Source organism: Spea bombifrons, chromosome 1 (genome assembly GCF_027358695.1).
Source record: "Spea bombifrons isolate aSpeBom1 chromosome 1, aSpeBom1.2.pri, whole genome shotgun sequence".
NCBI classification, from domain to species: Eukaryota; Metazoa; Chordata; class Amphibia; order Anura; family Pelobatidae; genus Spea; species Spea bombifrons.
This window is the reverse complement of record NC_071087.1, coordinates 133,636,460-133,660,930: the sequence shown is the minus strand read 5'-3', so window position 1 is coordinate 133,660,930 and position 24,471 is coordinate 133,636,460. Positions and strand designations below refer to the sequence as shown.

General features: G+C 38.9%; 1 protein-coding gene across 1 annotated transcript in view; it reads left to right on the top strand.

Moving 5' to 3' along the window:
- The window catches only part of COMMD10 (COMM domain containing 10), a 160,943-nt gene that overhangs the window by 84,388 nt on the left and 52,084 nt on the right, over positions 1–24,471 (top strand). The window lies entirely within an intron of this gene.

Genomic DNA, 24,471 nt, shown 5'->3' with positions numbered 1-24,471 from the left:
AATAAAACATGTAATAAAAAATTGTCACACACAGCGTAGGACTAGACGCCGGTATCAGACAGGACTGCAAGAAACAGGCTCAAGGTCAGAGACTAGCCAAGGGCAGGGCACCAGAAAACCCGTAGTGAATGTAGTGAAACTAGCTAAGGTCAGGGTACCAGAAGTTCCTAACAACAAATCAACAAGCCAGCTTCAGCAACTACAGAGACTAGGGGTCTCCCCATTCTTCGCAGCGGCTGCTGCTGTGTGCCGAAGGCGGGGGGGTCTCCCTCTTCTTTGCAAGTAGGTGACATCAATAAACAAAATTAATGTTAACATTATTTAAAAAAAAATATGTAATACACATTTTTTATGGAATATTGTAGTTTATAATAACATTTTTCATTAGAATAAACCATACAAATTGTAATAAAAATATTAATAATATTCAGTAACAAAGTGTGTAATAAAAATTATTTTATTGGAGGCAATTCTTTCCTAAAAAGTATAGATAATGGCAGTGAAAAAACTAACAAATGATAAACATGTTACAGTATTGAGGTACTGTATTCAGGTGTACAAGAAGAATACAAAGAAACTGTTCATTTGCCATAGTTTGTAAGAAATATATCAATAATGCCACAGAAATGAACAAATCAAAACTTTTTGTTTGTTTGTTTTACAAAAATTAGGTACCTATTTCTCATAGTGATTGATATTAAAGAGTAGTGTTCATTGGCTGAGTAGGCTCTCATAATACAGGCTAGGTTGAAAACCTATAATGCGTTTAAAAAAAAAACCACCAGGTTAACGTTGAAATATAATTTTATGTTTAGTTTTTAGAGGATGTTGTGGAAACCAATTGAAATGGGACAGATTAAACATCAAATCATGAGACTGTCCCCTGAAGACCGGGATATCTGGTGGTGGATAAAAAGTTCCCACGCCAATTGTTAAGGACATACCGCATAAACATGGAGTTGAAGGAGCTTTGTCATGCTAAAATTTTCTTTTATTGAAAGTAACGGTGTATGTGGACAGCCCTTTGGTGCGTCTTCAACAGTATAGTACATGCAAGAATGCCTCCACCAAGCATTTTTTGCGTGGTGCGCTCTCATGGCTGTTTTCTTAACATTTGTGAAAAAAGCCAACAGCCCAACGATGGGGTATTAGCAGCAATTATTTCATAATAGACACAGATTTTGGTAACAATTGCTTTTCTTTTTGTATGGCCATTAAAGCGCTGCTTTTATGCTAATTTAATGTTTCCTTTGTGATGCACCTTTTCTAAATTTCTGGATTTCTGTTGGCCCTGGTATCAGGAGTAAAAAGTTGAAAACCCACAAAAAGTGCCCCCCCCCCATATTTTTAAGAAGTAGGACCTAACCTTCAACCCTTTTCTCACAGAGCACATAAATTCCACTTTGCTTCATATAATCACTTTTGAGTTCAAAAGAGGGGTTAATTACTGTTAAATATCTCCAAAATGCTCTTTTTTTTTTATAACAACATTGCTGTCAAATGTCTTGCTTCATAAAAAAAATAAAAAATACACTTAAGTAGAACCACATGGATCTAATTCAGACAGGGCTGACCCCGTCTACAGATCACTAGTCTGTGCTGAGAATAGGGATTTAAGCATTAAAGAATCAGACTGGTTAAAACTGTCCCCTGGGTCTCTGCATGCCCTAGAGGAAGACTCAGAACAAATTTGAGAATTGCAGCCTAATGTGCATCTTTGTGTTAATGATACGTAATAGCAAAAAAAAAAGTATTAAACAGGCTTGTAAAGGGACTGTAATATTGCCTGCGTTATTATTTGTTATTTACCGGTAAATGTTCATAGATTACCAACATAAAATCTTCTTGAAAATAATTCAATTTATGTGTTGTGATATTGTAGCAGTTGATCTGTGAATATTTGTTGCTGAATTCAGATGTATTTTCTTTTTTGGAGACAACGTTATTTCGAAATCACGGTGACTTAAAGCACAGTGTAACAGAAACGTGGATATTTTCTTTCTAATTAAATATGTTGTTTTCCAAGAAACAACAGAGCATTTCTACTTACAACATATTACACGAGCTCCTCATTGTTGAGAATTTGTTCTGCGTATTCAGTTAAATGAAGAATAATTTGTTCAGATGCATTTGTGCCTTACGAATTATAGATGTCACTAGGTTATACTCACCCCGTTCCCTCAAGATTGTAAGCTTGCGAGCAGGGCTCTCTCCACCTAATGTTTCTGTTTGTGTTGGTTTGTCAATTCTTGTCTTGTTATACCCCTTGAATGTATTGTATTAAGCGCTGCGTAAATTGTTGGCACTATATAAATAAATAATCATACTAAATGTTATAGGTAAAGCTGTATTCTAATAGAATAAGCCTGTTCCAGCATTAGCGTGCTGTGTCCATCTACAGGATGAATGAGACCTATATTTCTTGTTTCCTAGCCACCTATATTTTCTCCATATGCATGGTTATGTTAGGTTGTGGGCAGGGCGCTCTTTACCTGATGTGTGAGTTTTTCTTTGCCAATTCTTGTTTTGTTATACCCTTTGAATGAATGCACTGTAAGAAGCGCAATGCTATATAAGTAAAAAAATATATATATATATATTAGAGCTGAAACAACGAATCGATAAAATCGATAATAATCGATAACGGAAATCGTTGTCGACGATTTCCGTTATCGATTAATCGAGTGATCAATTCGTTGTTGGAGCACTCGGCTCCTTTTACTTACCTCCGCGAGCGTTCCCCGCTTCTGCTACACGCTCTGCAGTCTCCGCCTTCTTTTAGCTACGTGACGGATGTGACGCGTTCCGGAGGTAAGTATTCTTCATGTCTATGTGCACGGATCGCACAGAGCCACTCGCACAGAGCGAATCGCTCTGTGCGAATGGAGCCACTCGCACAGAGCGGTTCGCTCTGTGCGAGTGGCTCCATTCGCACAGAGCGGTTCGCTCTGTGCGAGTGGCTCCATTCGCACAGAGCGGTTCGCTCTGTGCGAGTGGCTCCATTCGCACAGAGCGGTTCGCTCTGTGCGAGTGGCTCCATTCGCACAGAGCGGTTCGCTCTGTGCGAGTGGCTCCATTCGCACAGAGTGGCTCCATTCGCACAGAGCGGTTCGTGAGTGTGGGTGCAGGGCAGAGTGGGGGTGGGGGTGCAGGGCAGAGTGGGGGTGGGGGGTGCAGGGCAGGAGACTGGGTGCAGGGCAGAGTGGGGGTGGGGATGCAGGGTGTGAGTGTGGGTGCAGAGCAGAGTGGGAGACTGGGTGCAGGGCAGAGTGGGGGTGGGGATGCAGGGCAGGGTGTGAGTGTGGGTGCAGGGCAGAGTGGGTGCAGGGCAGAGTGGGTGCAGGGCAGAGTGTGAGTGTGGGGGCAGGGCAGAATGTGGGGGCAGGGCTGGGTGCAGGGCAGAGTTGGAGACTGGGTGCAGGGGCACAGTGCAAAGTGCTGGGTGCAAAGTGCCAGTGCTGGGTGCAAAGTGCCAGGGCTGGGTGCAAAGTGCTGGGTGTAAAGTGCCAGGGCTGGGTGCAAAGTGCTGGGTGCAAAGTGCCAGGGCTGGGGCAAAGTGCTGGGCGCAAAGTGCTGAGTGCTGGGTACAAAGTGCTGGGTGCAAAGTGCAAAGTGCTGGTGCAAAGTGCTGGGTGCAAAGTGCTGGATGCAAAGTGCCAGGGCTGGGGCAAAGTGCTGGGTGCTGAGTGCTGGGTACAAAGTGCTGGGTGCAAAGTGCCAGGGCTGGGTGCAAAGTGCAAAGTGCTGGTGCAAAGTGCTGAATGCTGGGTGCAAAGTGCTGGATGCAAAGTGCCAGGGCTGGGGCAAAGTGCTGGGTGCAAAGTGCTGGGTGCAAAGTGCCAGGGCTGGGTGCAAAGTGCTGGGTGCAAAGTGCTGGGTGCAAAGTGCAAAGTGCTGGGGCAAAGTTTCTTGAACAGTAATAGTCCACCTCTTTTCAGAATGTTTGGGGTTATTTTGTTTCATAAATATTGTGTTTGGGTTCTTGTACTTTGAAAATATTGTTTTTTATTACATCATAACAAAATAAGAATGTTAATGTAAATTTTAAGTTGTTTTTTAACATCCAGTTCATTAAATTCTTTTAAATAAACGAAAAATTTGCATATTGTTTTTTTTTATCCGATTAATCGATTAATCGAAAAAATAATCGGCCAACTAATCGATTATTAAAATAATCGTTAGTTGCAGCCCTAATATATATATATAATTATGTACCTTGCTCTTATTGATAGCAGTGGATGATTTTTTGTGTGTGTAAATGGCAATTAGTGTATATACAGCTCTCTGGGACCATCAATATACAGTCTAAGACTCAAATGCTTTATTCTTCCTTGATTCATTCCTAGTCTTAGGCTGCTAACATATTCAGGTCATGTTCAGCATCATTTGAATTTTAGTTGAATGCTTTGCTTGAGAGATCTGTCTCTCTCCCTTCTCTCTCTCCTGCCTGTCATATTACATCCTACCGAATTGGGGCAGCGCCCATGCTTAACATAGTACATCAGGAAGAAGGTCAGCATACTATCAGAGCTTGGGCGGCAAGCCTGTTTTTTAGCCTGTGTGTGCGGATTACTCGTTCCAAAAACAAGAAGGGTCTGGATGGTTTTGTTATCTTCCTCTACACATACAGATTTTGGAAGGTCATAGTAGATTAGCATTCTCGAATAACACTTTGTATATGTACAGCATTTGAGTATGTGAATCTGGAGTGCCTTATCGCTTTTTAATAATATCAGATATTATAATTAAAATAGTTTTTTAGAGTTTGCTTAGGTTAATATGCAGCATTCATTGTTTTACTTAAATGCTGTATGTATTCTTTATTTTTTAATACTTATGTTTATAATTTCAGTAAGTATCCTCTTTCAGGACACTGCAATGATAAACATGAGTTATTAATTAAGTTATTGATAAACATAAGTTATTAATTATTTCTGTTGGATCCTTAACTGTGAGAGAATTACTCCTGGACATCATAAAGATATATTATGAAACACTATCAGCATCTCCTGTATATGCTTTCATGAACAAAAGGCATATAGCTGTATTAGCCCAAGAGAAAACAGAGCTTTTGTCGAAGTTGATACCTTTTATCGGGCCAACATAACCTTTTTAGGATCTTCTATTCTTGGACCAGATGAAGGTCTCTTCTTCTGGTGGAATCTGAATTCCATCTCAAGTACAGGACATATCAACTTCGACTAAAAACTCTAGTGTTAATTGAGATGTAGTAAATCCAGTGCATTGCAGGTCAATGCCATTTGGAACAATGTTAAAATTTATATTAATCACAATTGTTTATTACTTTTATCTTACATCTGGTGCATTTTAACATTAGTACTTCAGCAGACACATCCATGGAAAAACATGCCTATCAATATTTGTAATATCCTTGTATTTACCTATATCATGACCTGACACTTGCAAATGACACATTGTTCTTATTATGGTCAACATTTTCAGACTGCTTGTCCTAAGGAACAATGAAGGATCCCACATCTGCACATTAGTTCAGCTTTCTGAACTGAAGCAGGGTTAAATATGTATGTCTCCGTACCTGCTCTCTATACACATGCTATTCCCTGATAAGAGAATGGAATGTTTAAAAATATGATTATCTCCCCTCTATGGAGGGAGAATTCCAGAGTGTGCGAGAGATTTGTTCAATTAAATCCAAACAAGTCTTAGTGTTGACCGTGCATTTATTGGAAAGCCTGCAATGCAGAGTTGGGAGGAATGGTATTAAGATTCAGTGGGTGAAATAAGGCTTTTTTACAGCTCTAGGGTTAATGGAGCTCTGGGCAGCTGAAAGGAAACTTTGGAACTGTCTACAGCTTAACAAGCAGCTGCTTAGTAAACTACACATATCTCTCCAACAAGACCGGTGTGAGCTGCTGAAAGCACCCATAGGACGAGGTTCTTTGCATCTCAACAAAGGGCTAATGTTAAAGCTATTGAACATCATGGTAATTAACCCTATATCTACCTTCTAAATGAACTAATGACAGAGCATTGATACATTTCCTAGCAAAAAAGTCACATTGTGCAGTTGTAATGATTAGCCAAAATATTCAATAAAAAATTTACAATATTTGCTGCCGTCAGAGACATTTCATCAAAGAGCTAAAGCATTCTTGTTTATTAATAAATCTTTGGTAATGTTCAGTGGCAGCTGTGGTTGTGAGACCTAATGTTCAGAGAAGTGGTTCATTTTAATGAAAAGCTATTTGCGGCAGATTAGTGTTTACATAACCTCTAGATATCAGAGAGACAACCAACCTCAAATTAGCACTTTCCGCATTTTGAATCTATGCTCACCATTGATGCCGGGTTCATTTGGTGGGAGCTCTACCTCCACCTTAGATCTGTTCGGACCATGAATAAATGAAAGAGGTTGTCGAAATTGTAGAATCTCAAACCCCAGATAAGTATAACTGGAGAAAATCTGTCTTCATTGAAGCATAATGCTATGAACACACATAGAAAAAGTAGCTCAACAGCCTCTCGTTCCTTCAATCGGGGGAAAGGCTGTGCCTAGAAACTCCCAGAAGTGCTCCAGGAGGCTGGGTTCATGGAGAAATGGACCAAGAAAGAAGACATGTGGAGAACCAGACAAAGCAGAGGCCAAAGAAGAAGTGGAGCTGCAAGAACGCAGACAGGAACTTGGAGGCGGACAAGGTAGGGAAACTCAGGTGGCACAGACTTCACCCCTCGTGCTGTGCCCCTCCTATTCAGACCGCGCGGGTGTGTGATGCTCCCAGTGCACTCGCCTAGGTGTGGCTTTGGTTGGAGGTGCCGTAATCACTGCCGATCTTACGCGGGCCGCACCTCAATGTCCGGCATGTTGGATGTCTCTGCTTTAGATGTCCAACAGTACTAGGTGGTGTTGCTAAAGATGCATTTATTAATCAGCAGAGTGGAACAGTATATGTATGTGTGTGTGTAACACCTGTAGATTACGTTGAGAAATTAAATATTCCCAGTTGTGTGTCAGTTTCAGTATGATTATGTTACACGTCTCTCTACATAATTGATAAAATTGAAAAAAAACAAACACAAATTAGGTTACTGTAATAATATTCTAATACTATTCTTGCTTTGTTCCATAGGCAGCAATTGTCACTATCAGCCGACATTTTGCCTTGAGTCACTTTAGAGAGACAATTTGGCCACCTGTCTTCTATTGTAAAGACAATTCTAGAGTATAGAATATTTGTACCAGGAAGACAGCAGTATTTATTATTCAAGTGCTTTTGTCGCTTCTTGTGAGTCCTTTATAAAAGTGATGATTCTGACCATAATTACTATTGATAATACTAAATTTAACATGTGTGAAACTGTATTTAGCATTAGGAGAGTTCAAGTACGTTGTGCTCTGCCCATTTGGTCGTAACGCTAGTGTTTTTTCTTATTTGACAAAAGCAATATGGGCAATCTGCTTCCCTAGCAAATGTGTTTATCTCTAAAATAGGTACAAATCCAACTGCAGACTGGCAAATTTTTTTGTTATACAAACCGTGATGAGGATGATGCTAATACCAAGCTAATCACCATGCCACACACCTAGTGAACCCTTGGCTCACATCATTAGCTGGACAGGTTTCCATTTTAATTGCGCTCTCACCATCTCAAATGCCTTCTGTTTTAGCTCTGAAAGAAATTGGGGAAAAACAGAATTTGACAGCTGATAAGAACCATTTGGCCCATCTGGCCTGCCCATTTTGTACTCCTGTAACAAAAAAAAAAAAAGTGTAACATTTACAGGGGTAGTGAGAGAAAGCAGATTGATAACAGTCTAGTTTTTGCAAATTTATTTTTTTTATTTACCATAGTTGCTACAGAGGTAATGTATGGCTAGGTGGGAAAATTATACTCCTATAAATTTGCAAAGCAGCCGAAAACCAACGGGTGGGTAACTGTTTGTAGTGCTGACACCACAAATTGTGTCCTTTTCATTCTTTGCTACAGGGCATGCACATTGTCAGTTGTGTAGTTGATAAATGAGGCACTTATGGGTATCACGTTCCCCAAACCAGGCTTTAGGCAAACCCAGATGGGTCCAAACGCTATCTGCCATGGTAATATAAAAAAATCACTTTTTTATTATTTTGTGTTTCATATTGTATTTTCTTTGCCTTGTTGAAGAAACTGCATGATACATAAGTGAAGTCTGATGTCACCGCAATGTATGATGTCACCACCACATTCTGTCGCAACTCGCAAAATAAGAATGTAAAGATAGATTAGATGATCTGAATGCTTATTATCTACCTTCTATATTCAAGTTCTATATTTCTATAAAAAAAAAGTAGTTACTAAACCATCACATTTTCATCTCGTTTTTAGTAGAACACAATTGGGTTTTGAAATATGATGCTAAGGAGGTTCAGTGTGACTCCTTGAAAGCTGACCTTCCATAATAAACAAAACCGTGAATCTGTTAATTAATCCATGTGTTTATTTCTAATCCCCCATCAAAGATTATCATACATCTGTCTTGCCAATAAGTGTTTCATGATCCGTTGATGGAACCAACACAAGGATTTATGGTGCAGCTGACTACATACAGTTGATCTTTTCTTTGTTATGTTCTCTAAAGGACAGTTGGCTTTTTTGGCACGTCAATACAGAGTTTTCTGCAGAGTGACTGTTGTATATTTAAGAACATATTCGCTAAAATATTGATAATATTTATTAGTTTATGAATTAGAATTTATATTGTAATGACACACTGATGGGAGAAACACACTGCCACCTCGACTGCCAAGCTGACCACATGTAAAACTAATTTCTACTTGGACATTATTTTGCATTGGGTAGTGGAAAGCATAGTGACTTTTTCGTATGTGGATAGCAAACTTTTACTTGACTGTTGCCCAGGAGGTACCCTTGACAATTATGTTGTGCCTCTGGCCAACAGGGCTTGGCAAACCCCAGACACCCTGTCTCCATGATGATAAGGAATAGCTTCCTGTCGCCTAGAATTTAGCACCACTGGCCCCCACCTCCCCACTCTGGGCATATGACGTAATTTTCCGGTGCTCAGATGCAAGCAATGTGTGAGGAGTACGAGGGATCAGAAGAGCTGTCCTGAGCCAGCAAAGGTAGTGTCTTAGACACCCGTATGCCTCTAGCCAAGTAGCAGACAGCTAGCCTTTGGCTGGCAGGCAGTTACGGGCAGATGGCAAGGGTGTCTGCAGCACGAGTAGTCTGGCCTGGGGGTCTACAGCACTATCAGACTGCCCATGGGGGTCTGCAGCAGGAGCATGCTACCAGGGGATATTTTGCAAGAGAACTCAAAGTCAAACCGATAAGTTTTGATGATCCAGCTCATTTGCTGTACAAAGGGACAAACCAGGTCCAGTATCATATCTAGCAAAGAGCTCGGTCTATATTCCGGTATTTATAGGCCCTTGATTGCCATGGTGAGCCACAGATGAGGCAGATGAGGCAGAAGAGGGCAGGAATCTTATTTCCACGGGTAGGTGGAGAGACAAGCAACCCAAAAGTCACCTAGTGTTATGATGGTCAGCTGTACTAACTACCAGAGGCAGGGTTGCTGGTTCCTGGCAGAGGTAAAAAAAAATGTGTATTTGTTACTGTGTTTGTTACTGTGAGTGTGTATGTGCGAGAAAGTATATAATTGTGTGTGTCTGCGAAAATGTTGCTGTGTGTGTAAGTATGTATCTTACCATGTGTGTGTTAGTCTGTATGTGTGCATATGTTAGTATATGTGTTAATTAGTATCGTTAATTTTTTTAAAAATCTTTTCTACATTTATGCGGAATCCCTTATACATATGCAAAGGGGACCACATGATATATTCAGGTGCATTAAAGTGCATATATTGACTAAAGTGTCCCTTAAAAGTTGTCTCCTTGTACCAGAAGAAGTAGTGACAGTCTTTTTTATGCGTTTTCTTTAGTATTATTTCACATCTTTAAGACTTGGGTAATTTTGAAAGCCCCATAGTTAAAAAAAACGATCCCTGATTCTGGCTAACTTTACTCATGGGAAGGGCCAAGAATTATTATTACTATACTTTATTTATAAAGCGCCGTCAGATTCCGCAGCGCTGCACAAGATGAAGATTTTACAGATAACGACAAGTACAGCAATTGACATATAGATTCAAGAGGAATGAAGGGCCCTGTTCCTGCATTTTAGTTAATAGATTTTTTGGGGGTTGAAAACTGGATTTATTAGCCAGTTATTTTAGGTTGATAGGGGGGGCAAGTTGCATGAAGCTTTGTTAAACAAGGTTGCTTTTAGGAAGTGTTATAAATGGGATAGGTGTGCCAAGATCTTGTCCCCTGGGGCTCTTATATTAATATATCATTTGCAATTTAATCAGCCTGAAACAAACAAATTCTGTTAATGGACCAAAGTACTCATATATTAATACTACACAATTAATCACTTGAACCCAAATAATATATTGATATCATTTGCAGAAACGATTGGTGTCATGCTAATTCTGTCTGCTGGGTGTTTATATTATCTGCAGTATAAATCAGCCTTAACAGTGGGGATGGTGGATCACCAGTTATTAGAATACCAGGTGTCCTTAATCTACAAAGTTTTGTATGAATACTCTATTAGTATACAATATCCAGGATCCTCTGAAAACTGCAATACTATGGCTAAATCCATTGCAGCAAAACAAAATGCAAAGCAAATCCACAATTGCATAGAATCAGACTTCCAAAGGGCAGCCTCTCTACTGCCAGGAGAAGGATTAAGGCCTTGGCATTTTGTTTGTTTTTGACCCTTTAATCAGGTTTTTATTTAGGTTTAGTAATAAGCAGGTGCTACCTGATGCATTGCCTACTGGTAAATGTAGTTTTATGGGATAAACCTTTCAGGGGGGTATATAAACTATGTAGGGTTCATTCCTTCCACTACTTTTCCTCTGACACTGTCACTATGCACTATGGAAGGCAAACCCAGTCCTTGTTGCAGAAGTAGTCATTGGCTAGTCATTTGTAACACAGTGAAGTGAATCGGTATATTGAAACATCTCACTGAAACCCACCTGTAAGAAATAATATACAATAGCAGAAATTATCCCTAGGCTCCATGCAACATCTAATGCACTACATAATTATTGGTATAAACAGCTGTGATTAGAGTCAGGGTTGTATATTTTATATAATTATGTATATTTTATTCTATCATTTACATACTTTGTACCGAATAAAGTCCATGATCCACTTAGTATAAAAGACACACAAAGAATAGGAACTGCAAATCCTGGCATACATCTTTAGAGATGTAGTCATTGTTGAGTAATTACTTCTGCTATGGAGGAAGCAGCTTTCCAAAGATAGCAACCATTCTTGCTCTGGTACTTAAACAACTTTGCAATTGAAGACCTATTGGTAGCAGTGTAGTTCCTTTCAATATTGCCAGTCAATAGCCAGAATCGGTAGCTTTAATGCTTGGACCTTTTTTAAGTCGACCTGTTCTAAAGGTGCAATAAAAAGTGGATTAGCTTAGAAGAAACCCAACAGTCATAGCACAAGTTGAAGCTTGCCTTAGACTGCTACTGCTGCTTTGTCCGGCTATCATATTGTGTCCTTTATATTGCTCAGCGTCTCTGTAAAATAAAAATGACAGTGTTTCTGATTCCTGCCAGAACACTGCAGATTTCATAGCCGTGGTTACTTAGACCCTGAGATGGTTTTCAGCTTTGATAGACTGAGAGTAATTCTCACTTCACACCATAGAGATCGGTCTTGCCGCCTGTGACGAAGTAAAACTGATGTAAATTATGTGCGCATCAGTTTAAAGGACAGGTCTGCGTAGCTCAGTCAGGCAGAGCAAAGTCGAGTCTGTTTATTTGTCTCGGCTATCACAAGAATATAGGCTGCCACAAGAGCATGAAAGAATGAGATAGTGATGGAGTGCTTTCTGATGACCCGCATGCTGCGCCTGCACAAATTACACAAAGTGAAGGGTTTACAAGTCACAGGAAGCTTTAAAAGCTGATTTTCTTTTTTTCTGAGCATAGAGATGCTTTTAGTAACAGCACTGATGACATGGATGCAATATTAGAGATGGCCGTATATTGTTCTGTCATTCTACTGTAACTCCAGAGAGTCAGGGGTTAATGGAATAAAGGGGCTTTTTTGTTAACTCGACCATTTCAAATTCTTAACACAATTGACCCAAAGCACACTGGCTTATCCTAGATGCCTTTATGCATCCATTAATAAATACCGGTAAACAGTAAAGCCACGTTGTGTCGCCCTTGGTCCAAGAGAATCTGACTTCTTAAGTCAGGATTGATACCTTTTTATCGTACCTTTTTATATGTAGTCACGTAAGTTATTGGGAGCTGGAGTTCTTGCATCTGAAGAAAAGCCCTCAGAGGATCTAACGTTTTATGTGACTCGATGTTGGCTTAATGAATCAACTTTGACTGAAGACTTGGCCATCTTCCCACAAATAATTTTTGATGTTTTGGCAATGGAAATTAAAATTAAATGATAACCTACAATGCTTTGTTCAAGATCACTAGGGAAAGAAAATACAGTTCTGTGGTAATAAAACTTGAGTCGAAAACCAATATGGCTAAAAAAAAACAAAAAACATAGTTATAGTAATCCTGCCAAGCACAACTAACACTTATGGATTAAAATGGACTGAACAGTAATTTAGACTGGAACCCATCATTCACAGTCTGTTTTTACCCAAGTACATATGATCATTAAAAGTCAGATATTTTCTTATATAAAATGTTTCTGTTGCTTGAGACAACAGGTATTTATTTCCCATCTTCACCAAGCCATTACTGTTTCATCAGACTATTGGAATTGTTGAGTGTACTTAGCCTATTTCTACTCGTCTTAAACATATGCTGTATTAGATAATGACTGTGATAACGTTACAGGTTATATCCGATTTTAAGTTTTGCGACATGAAAACATATGGTCTTTTTTTGTAGCAGGGATGTTTTTTGATGAAATCAGTTTGATAGCTAGTTGTTTATTTCCTCTTTGGCTTAACTAACTGGAAGGAGAGTTTTTGTGAGTTCTGCTTTTTCATATATGTTTTTAGCAACGTACACAAAGCTTCTAAAAGGAAGCCTTGAAAAGCGACTTATATCGACTGGTAAACAAGAGCCATGCAGCGAAAAGCTCTGCATTATTTGGAAACGTTCATCCACAACAGCTCAGAAGGGGCCATTGTTACCACTATAGAGTGCTTCTGTTTTGAATTTCCTGGAACGGTTTTAAGTTGCTTTTGTGTTGTAGACCAGTTTAATTATAGTAATTAAGTTATTATAACTGGAGAGTAGGGCATTACCTGGTGGTTTATGAAAGGTACGGGGGAGTCTAAGCCCCACAGTTTCACGTGGACCATTTAAATAGACCTGCCCAATTATGATGTTTTTCAGTATTTTTCCTAATTAGGTTCTTTGTACTGTGCATTAAATAAAATGCATTTTTACATTAATAACTTTGGGCATCATATTCATTTTGAATATCTTTTTCCCCATGGCTAACTGAAGGTATATATCTGAGGGAGATTATATTTCAAAGCCAATTGTAAAGTCAGATGGTGTACTGTCCAAAAGGTATCATTTGGTGTAGCCACGGACAATCCGTGTCCACAGGCCACGTTTATAAGAGTGCGAGCATAACTGCGAGCACCTGCTCTGTGTCCAAAGCACAAAGAACTGATACACTCTGACAGCATGTTCTGGGAGCAGGACAGACGTTAACGAGATAGGATGACACTCTGTTTATAGATTTTTAGTCTACTTTTCTGTAAAGGAACCAGTTTGGTAGTCCAGAAAATTAAAGGGGCTGTGACATGTGAACTCATTCTCAAAGGGAAGCTTTGAAAAAACATTTAAAAGATAAGTAGAAAACAGAGACTTAATACTATTACAAATGACCTAGTAGTGCAGGCATTGGTGATATCAAAGTGCTTTAATATGTGTAAAATGTTAACATAATTGGTTATTATTTGTGTAATAGGATCCAAATAATGCCCCACTTTGTCCACAAGCCTCCTATACGTAGCTGTTGGTCTTACTCATAAGATCCCCAGCTACATAATGTTGTGAACAGGAGAGAAGTCAAACAAGATACCCAGGTTATATGTTATAAAGCATTTTGTTTGTGGTTGGAGTAAGTCGCTATGGGGTATAAGGTTATGGGAAGAGGGTCTGCAAGCGCTTGTCTATAATAGTTTCTAAAGATTGGGACGTGCGCCTAATCCTCAGCAGTTGGGTTTTGGCACTGATAAAATTGTTAACCTCCCAAAATCGAATTACTGGTTTGTTTCTGCATAGGAAAATAGTCATCAGTATCCACCCTAGGTAAAAAGGCAATAAATGAATATGGCATGCAAACTTTCACCATTAGATGGCAACAATCGATGCCTAATGCCCATGCGCAGAAAGACATCTCAGTTTGCAACATAAGGAAAGGAAAGGGATACCTACCTGGGCAAAAGAGAACACAGACCATGTTTCTGCCAATACTCACCAGAGGACCTTTTTTTGATTGATAGTAATGTAATAACATTATTGTAATTACCAAGAAAGCATTAAAGGTAGTGAGTATATAGTTAAATGGAAACAATGATTGGTGACCTAAAAAGGAAGGATTTGCACTTTAATAACAGCTTCTAGATCCTAACAGCTATGAAAAATATACGCACAACATAAGCATTTCAGAAAGAATGTGTCACAACAAAGGAATAATAATGCGGAGTAGCAGCGGGTTGCAGACAATCCTCTGTTGTTATTTTAATGATACAGGCACATGAAACGTGAACATCAAAAAATAAGTAAAGCCTTATTTCTACAAAGGAAACATTTTATCTTTACCCACTGAGCGGAATAGGATATGTTTAAACACACAAACAGTATTGTAGAAAAGAGTATGTATAAGAAATCCGTTTATTAAAGTTATTCTAGCTGTTTGGTAATAATATTGCATGGCGATATTTATGTATCACAAAGTAACACTTTGAAAATGACTAAAAATTGGCGCTCTCGTTTGAGAAATAAAGAAAATGCACATAGATGCATGTAATTGCAGCCAGACATCAAAAGTTACAAGACATAACTTATGCTCTGATCTCTTTTTATGGGCCGCCACTGCTTTTTGACATTCATAAAACTAGATTTGCAATATTAAAGTCTCAAAAAAAACTCAATTGTAGTCATCTTAAAATTTCAGTTGTAACATTCTTTGGGTAGAAGGAGCCACATGAAGGGTTTTGAAGAGCTGTGTGTCTTCCTGATCCACAGGCTAAATGCCCATGTGTGGTAGCTGGGCATTATCTAGCTTTAGAATTAAATTAGTTATACAATTTGTGCTTTTCAAGTGGAAAATCAAGTTATACATATGGGCCCACTTAAAGCTGCATACCTTCTGATCAGTGTGTTTGACAGGAACCTCATTAAACTTAAGCATGCTTGATATACTTATCATTAACCCTATTGCTAAAAGAAGGTTAAGAGTCGGCATAGTCATACCATTCACCAAAGTGTCTGTTCTATGTACACCCTGTTGGAATTAACCTTGCTGCTTCCATTATGTTTAACCTTGCTGGTAATACCTGTGCCAGATTATCAGGTCTTAGGTAAGGATCACATGCTTACCAAGGATTCTTTCTTCATGTCACAATGATTCAGTGATGCCATGTAGGTTCTTGCTTTGCAAAGCTTGCTGGGAAAGTGTGATTTGGGTTAAACTCATTTACAATGTGAATTGGGTTTTTGTTTTTCTTCATGATGGTTTAATCAAGGAAATCAAATTCCGTGGAATATATACACATACAGTATACATCATAGATTTTAAAAAGCATGTCTTTATTTATACAGATGATTTGAAAGGCATAACCTTGTCTAAACCATGCATAATATTTCTTATAAAGTGCTTCTCTTTTATGTGAGTGCTGTCATCTGGCTTGCTTTTTATGTATACTTTTATGGCAGAAGACTTCATTAGCCATATTTTTGACTACTCATCCCTAAAACTATATGCTGACACTAATGCACGCAAGCACTATATGCTCATATACTGTAACACTACTTTTACATACATAAACACATGCTGTCTCCCTTAACTTCCCCTACTCTTCCTCTTCTCTCAAAGTCTCCTCTCCTTCTCTGTCACCTCTCATATGTTTCTTTTCTCCCACTCTCTCATCTACAGTGCAGCTCACACAGCTCTCTCTTCCACTTTCTTACCTTGCTCATAGAACCCTTAGTCTTATTAAAGTGTCTTAAATACTGTTGTAATTTCAGTTTTATGTCTTAGATATCAGTTACTTTACTTCCACTTACCTTTTCTGCTTTAGGTTTTACTGTATTTTTTGCCGTCACACAAAAAAACAACATAGAAAGATACAGAGTAACAGTAGAAGTGAAACTCCATAGGACATTGGGTAAAGCTATGGTACCTCTGTGGTGCTTTCTTTCAGGAAATAATTTTCAAGTTGTATGTGAGTACTTGAGAGTTTTGGTTTTGTGAGTTGCCATCCAATTCATGTGCATTAATTGGGTACTGTAATAATAGTGATAAGTTGGACATTGTATCCTGCTCATGAGAGTTTGCTCCCGCAAGCTTGCCTTTACCACCAACTCACATTCACTTGACCATTGTTGACCAAGTCTCTATGAGGTGCACGGCACAGAATAACAGAAGCTCTTGATCATCCCCTCTGGGGTGGTGCAGAACTTAGGTGTGTGTTTCCCTCCAATACTAGTGAATTAATGCGACTCCATTCTGAACTGCTCCTTTGCTTAATGGAAGCGTGTAAGGTAGGTCAGGCGGTATCCAGCTGTGGGTGATGGGCTACCTTGATTTTCTTGTAGCTCTTTTATGAAGCTTTGGTTTTGAGATAACATCACTTGTCCTTTTAATAGTTTTCTTTTAGCGCTTGTAAGTACTGGTATCATACTGCCACATATTTTTATGGTAAAAAATGCATACAGATTCTTCCACAAGCAAACAATCTGTCATATTTTTGCTCTTTTTCCCCATTGGTTGATCTCCCAGTCAAGGGTGAAAACTAATGACTTGAACTAGAAGGTAGCCTATTTCTTGGTATTATGAATCATACTGCTTCTCTGTGAAAACATACCTACGCTTTAGTTTTGGATCATTTTAATGAGAAGCATTGTATTTTCCCATGTAAAACATCTCTATTCAGTATTCAGCTTTATCTCGCATTGTGAAAGAATACATTGGGAAGTGAAGGCCTTGAGGCAGATCTTTAACAAGTTGGCATATAGACAGCTGAACTGAATTTTAATAGGTTAATTTTGAAATGTACTCAACCTGAAATTTAATTTTACTAGAAACATGCATAATTCCAATCAGACCACGATTGGGTAGATTTATTGCGATAAATGTTTATGGGGACAGTCTCTAATAAGGCTGTGAGGCAGGAAGATGCACGTTTCATTTATTATGCTGTCCCATAATTGGGTTCAGTGTCGAGGTGGTGCACACAAAAGGTACTGAATGGAGCTGGATTCTCCGTTCCCATGCCAACCACAGAATTATGCATGATAACCACGTTGATTGTTGGGAGGGAGTAGGAACAATTTTGCCTAATCTGCTGCACTTTTTATCCCCAGAACAGATTATTTAATATGAGACAGGAAATTTAAATAAATATATAAATAAATACCACACCACTGAGTTATTATTTTCTATCCAAAAGCATTTCAAGGTGATGGTAATGATTGATAGATTCGCTATATCCCTATGATCAATATTTATTTTGTTTTTCTAGTGCAATTAATATATGTGAAATATATTAATATTGAAGCTGTGTTTGAAAATAATAGATTTAATCATATATTACAATTAACTTAAAAAATGCGTTATTGGATTATTATCCAAGTAAATTAGGCCCTCCATTAAAATTGCAGATAGATGCTTGGAACCTGTGACTTTAATTGAAAATACATATAATGAAATTGTCCTCCATACCTTCTCCACCAACTGCTTCTGTCTGTCTCATTTTCCACAGCTCGGATTTTAATTTTCTTCCGATCTGCTTTTTTGGGCTACAGCCCCTCTCATGTACCACAAAGACTCACCTGCCCATTATTTTATATATATATATATATTTATGTATCATATAAATGTATGTATGTATGAGTTAAAGCACAATCCAGTATTGTCTATTACCCTACATGATAGCAGGGATCATCTTTTTCCTGCATGTCTGTCAGCTGATCAAAGTATAGATCAGCTGGAAACATGCAGATACTCTTCACTATTAATTACAATAGTAGCAAGCATACACCAGCTGTCTTTTAGGCAGAGTTTGGATAGTTTGTTTACTATGGCCCTGCACTGGACTCTCCTTCTTTATAGTAATGACAAGGCCTCCATACCTACAGGAAGTCTAGTGTTTGCACAGAGGTGAATAAGACCTACAGTAGGGCTCAGCAGTGGTTCCTCAGGCCTGGCTTGGGTGTGAGGCAGCCTTGTGCAACTGGAACCATTGCTATTTTGCATGTGATCTATCTATCGCCCAGGTTTAGTTTTTAGTTGAAGTTAATACCTTTTATTAGGCCACTATAGAAGAATATGTAAACTTTCATAAGTTTTCATTACCTCATAGGTCCTCTTTTTTTTTTTTTTTTTTAGACAGAAGTCCCAAGGTCCAAAAAGCTTATGTTACCACACCGTCTTCTAACTTGGCCCAATAAAATGTATCGCATTCGCCTAAAGATTCCTTGTATTACACTGCAAAGCAATGCAGTTTCCTCTCCTTAGGTCTCAATATGTGCATAAAATCTTCTCCATAGATCACCAGTGATTTTACTCCAGATGCAAGTGATTAGATGATTGTCCCAGTTATTAAGGTACATTAAAGTTTCAATATTATGAGCACACAGAGTCACGTAGCCCATACACCAAATCATTTGCCAGATTTATTAGTCCTGGGAGAAGAAATAAAATACTGTTTATGTGATTTTTTTTTTACTATAATTTCTGTTTCAAAGATGGGAATAGCATATCAGAGGTACAATTACTTCAGTAGATAATGTTTTTTTTGGTCATATTGTATAAATATGTTTGCAGTAACAGTCCTATTATTCAGACTGTATTTACTGAAACGACATGGCTGTATACGTGAGAGCTGAACCTTTTTAAGCTAAATTCTTTGTGTTCTTGCCATGAAAGAATGACTGTTCCAAGCTTTTTGTTCAGAGTAAGGTTAAAAAAAGACACAGGTCAATCAACCTTTCCAACTTATTTGAAACTGCATTGATCCAGATGAAGACTAACAAATGTTAAGTGCATGCCAATTCTATACGGACGATAGAGGAAAAAACATTCTTAATTCCATGGCATTCCAGAATTATCTCTGGATCAACAATTTTTAGGTACTATGTGTACAGAAGCAGACTTTCCCTGTGGTGCGGCTGCTTACACAGTATGCGAGCAGTCGTAAGGAAGAGCGTGAGGAAAGGTGAGGTGTGATAGAAGTGTAACAGAGGAGTGAATGGTGATAGAATGAGGGGTGATAGAGTGTGAAGGTTTTAGTTTTAGAATGCGTGTGTATGTTTTTGTTAGGTGTGTGTGTGTTTGTGTGCTAATACATATGTAAGTTATGGGAGGGGGGAACAAGGGGTGGGGTGTCAGCTGTACCTGCCCCCAGGCCAGAATGTGCCAGCCCTCTCCCCTGTATATTTATTACACTCGTCTGGTGGCATCTAATAACCAATGGATCCTAAGTTTCAACAGAAATAAACATATTTTTGGAGTGGCATAACCATGGCCACCATAGCACCCACTATATCTCAGATGCTTTGTGTGAAGGGAGCAGTGGAAATGACAGTGTGCTCCGAGAAATCTGTGGCTGGCACAGGATCACATGACCCTCACTGCTAGCAGGCAGTGTGGCTGTGAGTTGTGTTCTTGTATGAGTATCTGTCTCTACTGTAAGTTCCGTGTATCTTCCGCTGTAGGTTGTATGAGTTGTTCTGCATGTCTGTGAGTTGTGTTCTTGTGTCAGTGGCTGTCTCTGTATGTTGAGTTGTGTTCTTATGTTAACACCTTGGGATGGGAAAAAGTGTAGTGTAGGGTATACTTGTGGATTACTCATCCATTATTCGTTGTGATCCAGCTATTTTAATCCTACATGACCATGGTTTTTAAATATAAATGGTGGATATTTTCTCCTATTTCATTTTATTTATTGTATTTAATAAGTTTTACTAGGAGCAGGAAGTATAATTGCCTTGCCTTGCTTGGTCTGTAGCTTTAATGTGATTTAAAGCAAAATATGAAATAGCTTTTGAAATAGAATTTACCTTTAGACTTAAGAGTTGTTGTATAGTGCTGTAGGGTATGATGATGATATTTAAATCAATAAATAATAATCATAATAATCTGAGGGCAAACTATAATGGAGGATAGAAGAATCAATCAGTGGAGTGTTGTCTGAAAAAGATATCTGGTCACCCTATTTTAACCATTTCCTGACCATTTGCTTTTGATGACAATTACTATTCTAGTTAACCAGCTTTACCAGCCTTCAACGTTTTTCAGATAACCTTAGCCTTCCCACGTGATTGCCAATTTTCATGGCTAGGTTGCCATCATGTCAGCCAGGTGCCTTACTGATCTCTAGGGAAAACATGGAATTTACTGTCTACTTGACTTACATTACCCATTTAATAAAGAGCCCTAAGCTTTACTACATTACATGGCTAGCTTAGCATGCATACTTTCAATGTTATAAGACATTAATCATCTAGTACCACTTAGATCATTTCTGACATAGCAATTCCTCAAAAACTTCCCTCCATGTAAGTGGATTTTCCTTCATACACAATCCTACTTTTGAATCCAGTATATAATGACTTTACAGGCCGCACATTGCATTTATTAATTGGGATAAGTATAGTTTATGGAACCTGCAGAACAATGTAGAATTCAAGTCAAGGTTAATTAGCTGTTAAACATTTTTCCTTCAAACATTGATATATAATTTTCGGTTTTGAAAGAAATAATTTTGGAGCAAATACGATATTGTTCTATGTAAGGTTGCCATTTAGATGCAAAAGGTACAAACATCATCTGTACTTGTAGATTTGAAGAAAAAAAAATGCCTCCCGGCATTGCTCAAAATCAAGAGACATATGGAGTAGACCCAGATTAGAGCTAGATGGAAGTACTTAGCGGGGTCTTTTAATGGATCAGCTTGATAGATGGCATAGTGACCTTTAAATAAGTTCTTCCTTAAGTATACAGCTGAATACACAAGTGTACAGATAAAAAGTGAAGCTGTCATCCTAAAATGGATGGGAAAAAGTTCATACTGGTGGCTGTGTGACCTATATGCTATACCATCATAAGTTATAGATTGAATTATTCACTTTAGCATGACTTAGGAGTGTACAAATGGGATCTGCAGCAAATGAGATATGTAAGTGCTTGCCCTCTCACGCTGACTATTAATGGAGTGGGACTTCCTAGCCAAGAAGTTTGAAGCACAGCATTATGGATGTTAAATTAACCAAGGTGCCATTTTCAAGCTGTTAGATTATGTCTAATATACATATTCTAGTAGAAGGACCAGCACAAATATCTTTGGGTATGTTTAAAGCTGCTGCCGTTGCTATAAATTTACATTTGTTGGAGGAAAAAAGCTACGAAACAAACATGTTATTAGACTTCCACCATGGACTTCAAGACTGTTGGCTGCTATGCTTTAGGAAGCATATTTAGGAATTACCCAGTTAATACCTGTAGGTGTCTACAAATGCATTGCAGAATGTTTTGATTGCTCCCCACTTAAAATTGCCCTGTACTTTATTGTTGCTCTCTCAGCCCTCCATTGCCTCCATCTGTCTTCTACTATTTAACCACATTTTTATGCCAAACAGTAGCTTGGGTTTTTCTGTGAGAGTTTTGTTTTGTATAATAGTTTTAGTTACAATATTGATTTATTTGTAAAAAAAATATTTAAAACAATATAATCATGTATAATTTAGGAAAGTAATACCTACATTTCAACGTGCATTACTATGTCTATAAAACCACAGCCATTTTAAGACTAATCTACTAGGCTGGCACAAGTTATGTTTACTACAGATTTAGCTAAGAACCTCAGCAGTCATTTTCTAGGATTGCATTTTTTCTTTATCTTGGTTTTCACATTTATGAGTAACCTTTTGTCATTGTGTTATTACGGTATCCTCATTAGGCTGCAGCAAAGCCATGAAAACTCAATCCCAATTGACAAGTAGTTTATAGACAGTCATAAAGAAAACTATGGGAATTCAATTTTAATGAAAGTGAAGCAATAGAGGGGGGAGGTGTATATAAAGAGGACATAGATCATGTAGTAGACAGCTAATAGCAAATTGAAAGCTTTTAAGTAGGAGCATAAAAAAATGGTACATCAACACAAACTAAGATAATTCCAGTGGACATACTGATGCGTTAGCATTTAAGAAGTCCGGGCTAAACTGCTTGCAAACACTGATGTTAAAGTTTATAAATAATAATAATCCCAGTGAAGAATACTAAGATTATATAGTTTAATTTATGTGGTGTAGTAGTGGTCTAATTAGAGATATTTAATTTATTTTCAAAGTAAATTTGTAAACTCACATGTACTCCTGAATTTGGGAGTTGGACTTTTGTCCAACTTGTGCGAGTTTGCTGTTGTAAACATAAATTTTCCGCCAACTTGCAAGCACTTGTATTTATGTAAACAGACTCCTTTGTGCAAACCTGCCTAATTACCCACTACACTGAGAAAAATTATCTTCCCATTATTTTTGTTCCTCTTTTTCAAGTTGCTACTCAAAATAGGAATGTCTTAAACAGGAGGCAGAGGTCCCTGGGGCAAATAACAACTGTTCCTTGTCCCCTTCAATTACCAATCTGTAACTTTGTAAACTTTCACCTGTTATTCCTTGCGGATAATGTTTGGCCCAACAGGTCATCAGAGTGAGCTGTTGGCATACCTCCCAACTGTCCCTGATTTTCAGGCACTGTCCTGTGCTGGGTAGCTACCACAGTCTCCTAGTTTTGCTGGCAGTAGCAGAGCCGCCTTTAGCATTGATTGGACCCTGGGCAAGCATTTACTTGCCCCCCCCCTCCCTGGCATGCAATCACGCCGTCCACTGCCAACCCCCCCCTACAAAAAATAAAAGTACTTGCCATGCCGACAGATTAGGAGGCGACTGTCAGAGTGAGTGCGGTCTTCCCACTTTGTGACCCTAATGGGGAGGAGCACAATAACATTTAGATCTCATAGGAATTGAATGATGCGGTTCCGGCAAGTGACCAGTCATAACCAGGGCCGGCGTTTGTCACTTCTTTTACTGTGCCATACCTTTTTTACTCCCTCATGTAAATAAAACATGAAACATAGGATTGGAGATGCAAAGCCACTAAATAACACGCAAACCCAGGCTTGCAGGTATAGATCAAGTGGAAAATCACAAGCAAACTCAGCATTAAAGGTATAGATTAGGTAAATAATGCATGGAAACACAGACATAGATCACTGGATGTAAAGCCCAAAGGCCAGCCCTGTCACCCAGATTGCACACATAGGATTTGTCCCAGGACCCAGATTACATCCACAGGACCAATCCAGCACTGAGATTGGATTCAGAGGGCTTGCCATATTTGCTCCAAACAGTCTGCCTGTGCCATGCTCCCTCCAAACAGATCTGAGTGAGACAGTTTGGTCAGATGTCCAGTATGCCCTGGCTTAGCAGACGAGGAGACTAAAAAGTCCTGCTCCCCTTCCATCCAAGGACGTGCACAATATCCTTCATGTAAGCAGGCACATGGGTGTGGCACTGATTTTGCATAGCTAATGAAAAATTCAGACTATGCCTACATGTATCACTGATACAGTGTATTAAATAAAGAACCCCCTCTGCTCTTCCTTTTGGATCAAGTGAGTGCCTGTGAGAGAGGAAAACTTAGTCCTCTGGCCTTAAGGCTGGGGTCTGCGTTAGAGAGCCCAAGAGTGTTAAAGTGGCATGGATCCGCTGAGGCACTTGGCACTTTGAGTGGTGTGGAGGGCACATTTTTTCCTCACTGTGCATGGGTTGGTAAGCGCACTATATTCACCCAGATCCCTTCTTGATGCACCTTTTTATACCCGCCCTTAAATTGCCCTGGCCTATGGCTGTTTGTGGAAGGTGAATATTTTAGCTTACCAGCCATTAGCTGGGGCCTGTGAATATTTTCACTGACACTCTATTTGCACCTGAACCTTTCAGTTTTTTTTTGTTTCAGCACATGTGATTTTTGTTTTAATTGAGTTAAGCACCATTGGGTCTCCTGAAGCCACAGTGGAACTGAGACTCCGAAGATTATGTCCTGTATTAGCTTATGCCTGGGTAATCCATTTGGAGGAGTGCAGCCCCAGAAGACGAAGACCGGGGACTCGGCTCCGCTGTGGCCCTATGACAGTTTGCACCACTGATCACCATGTATTCAC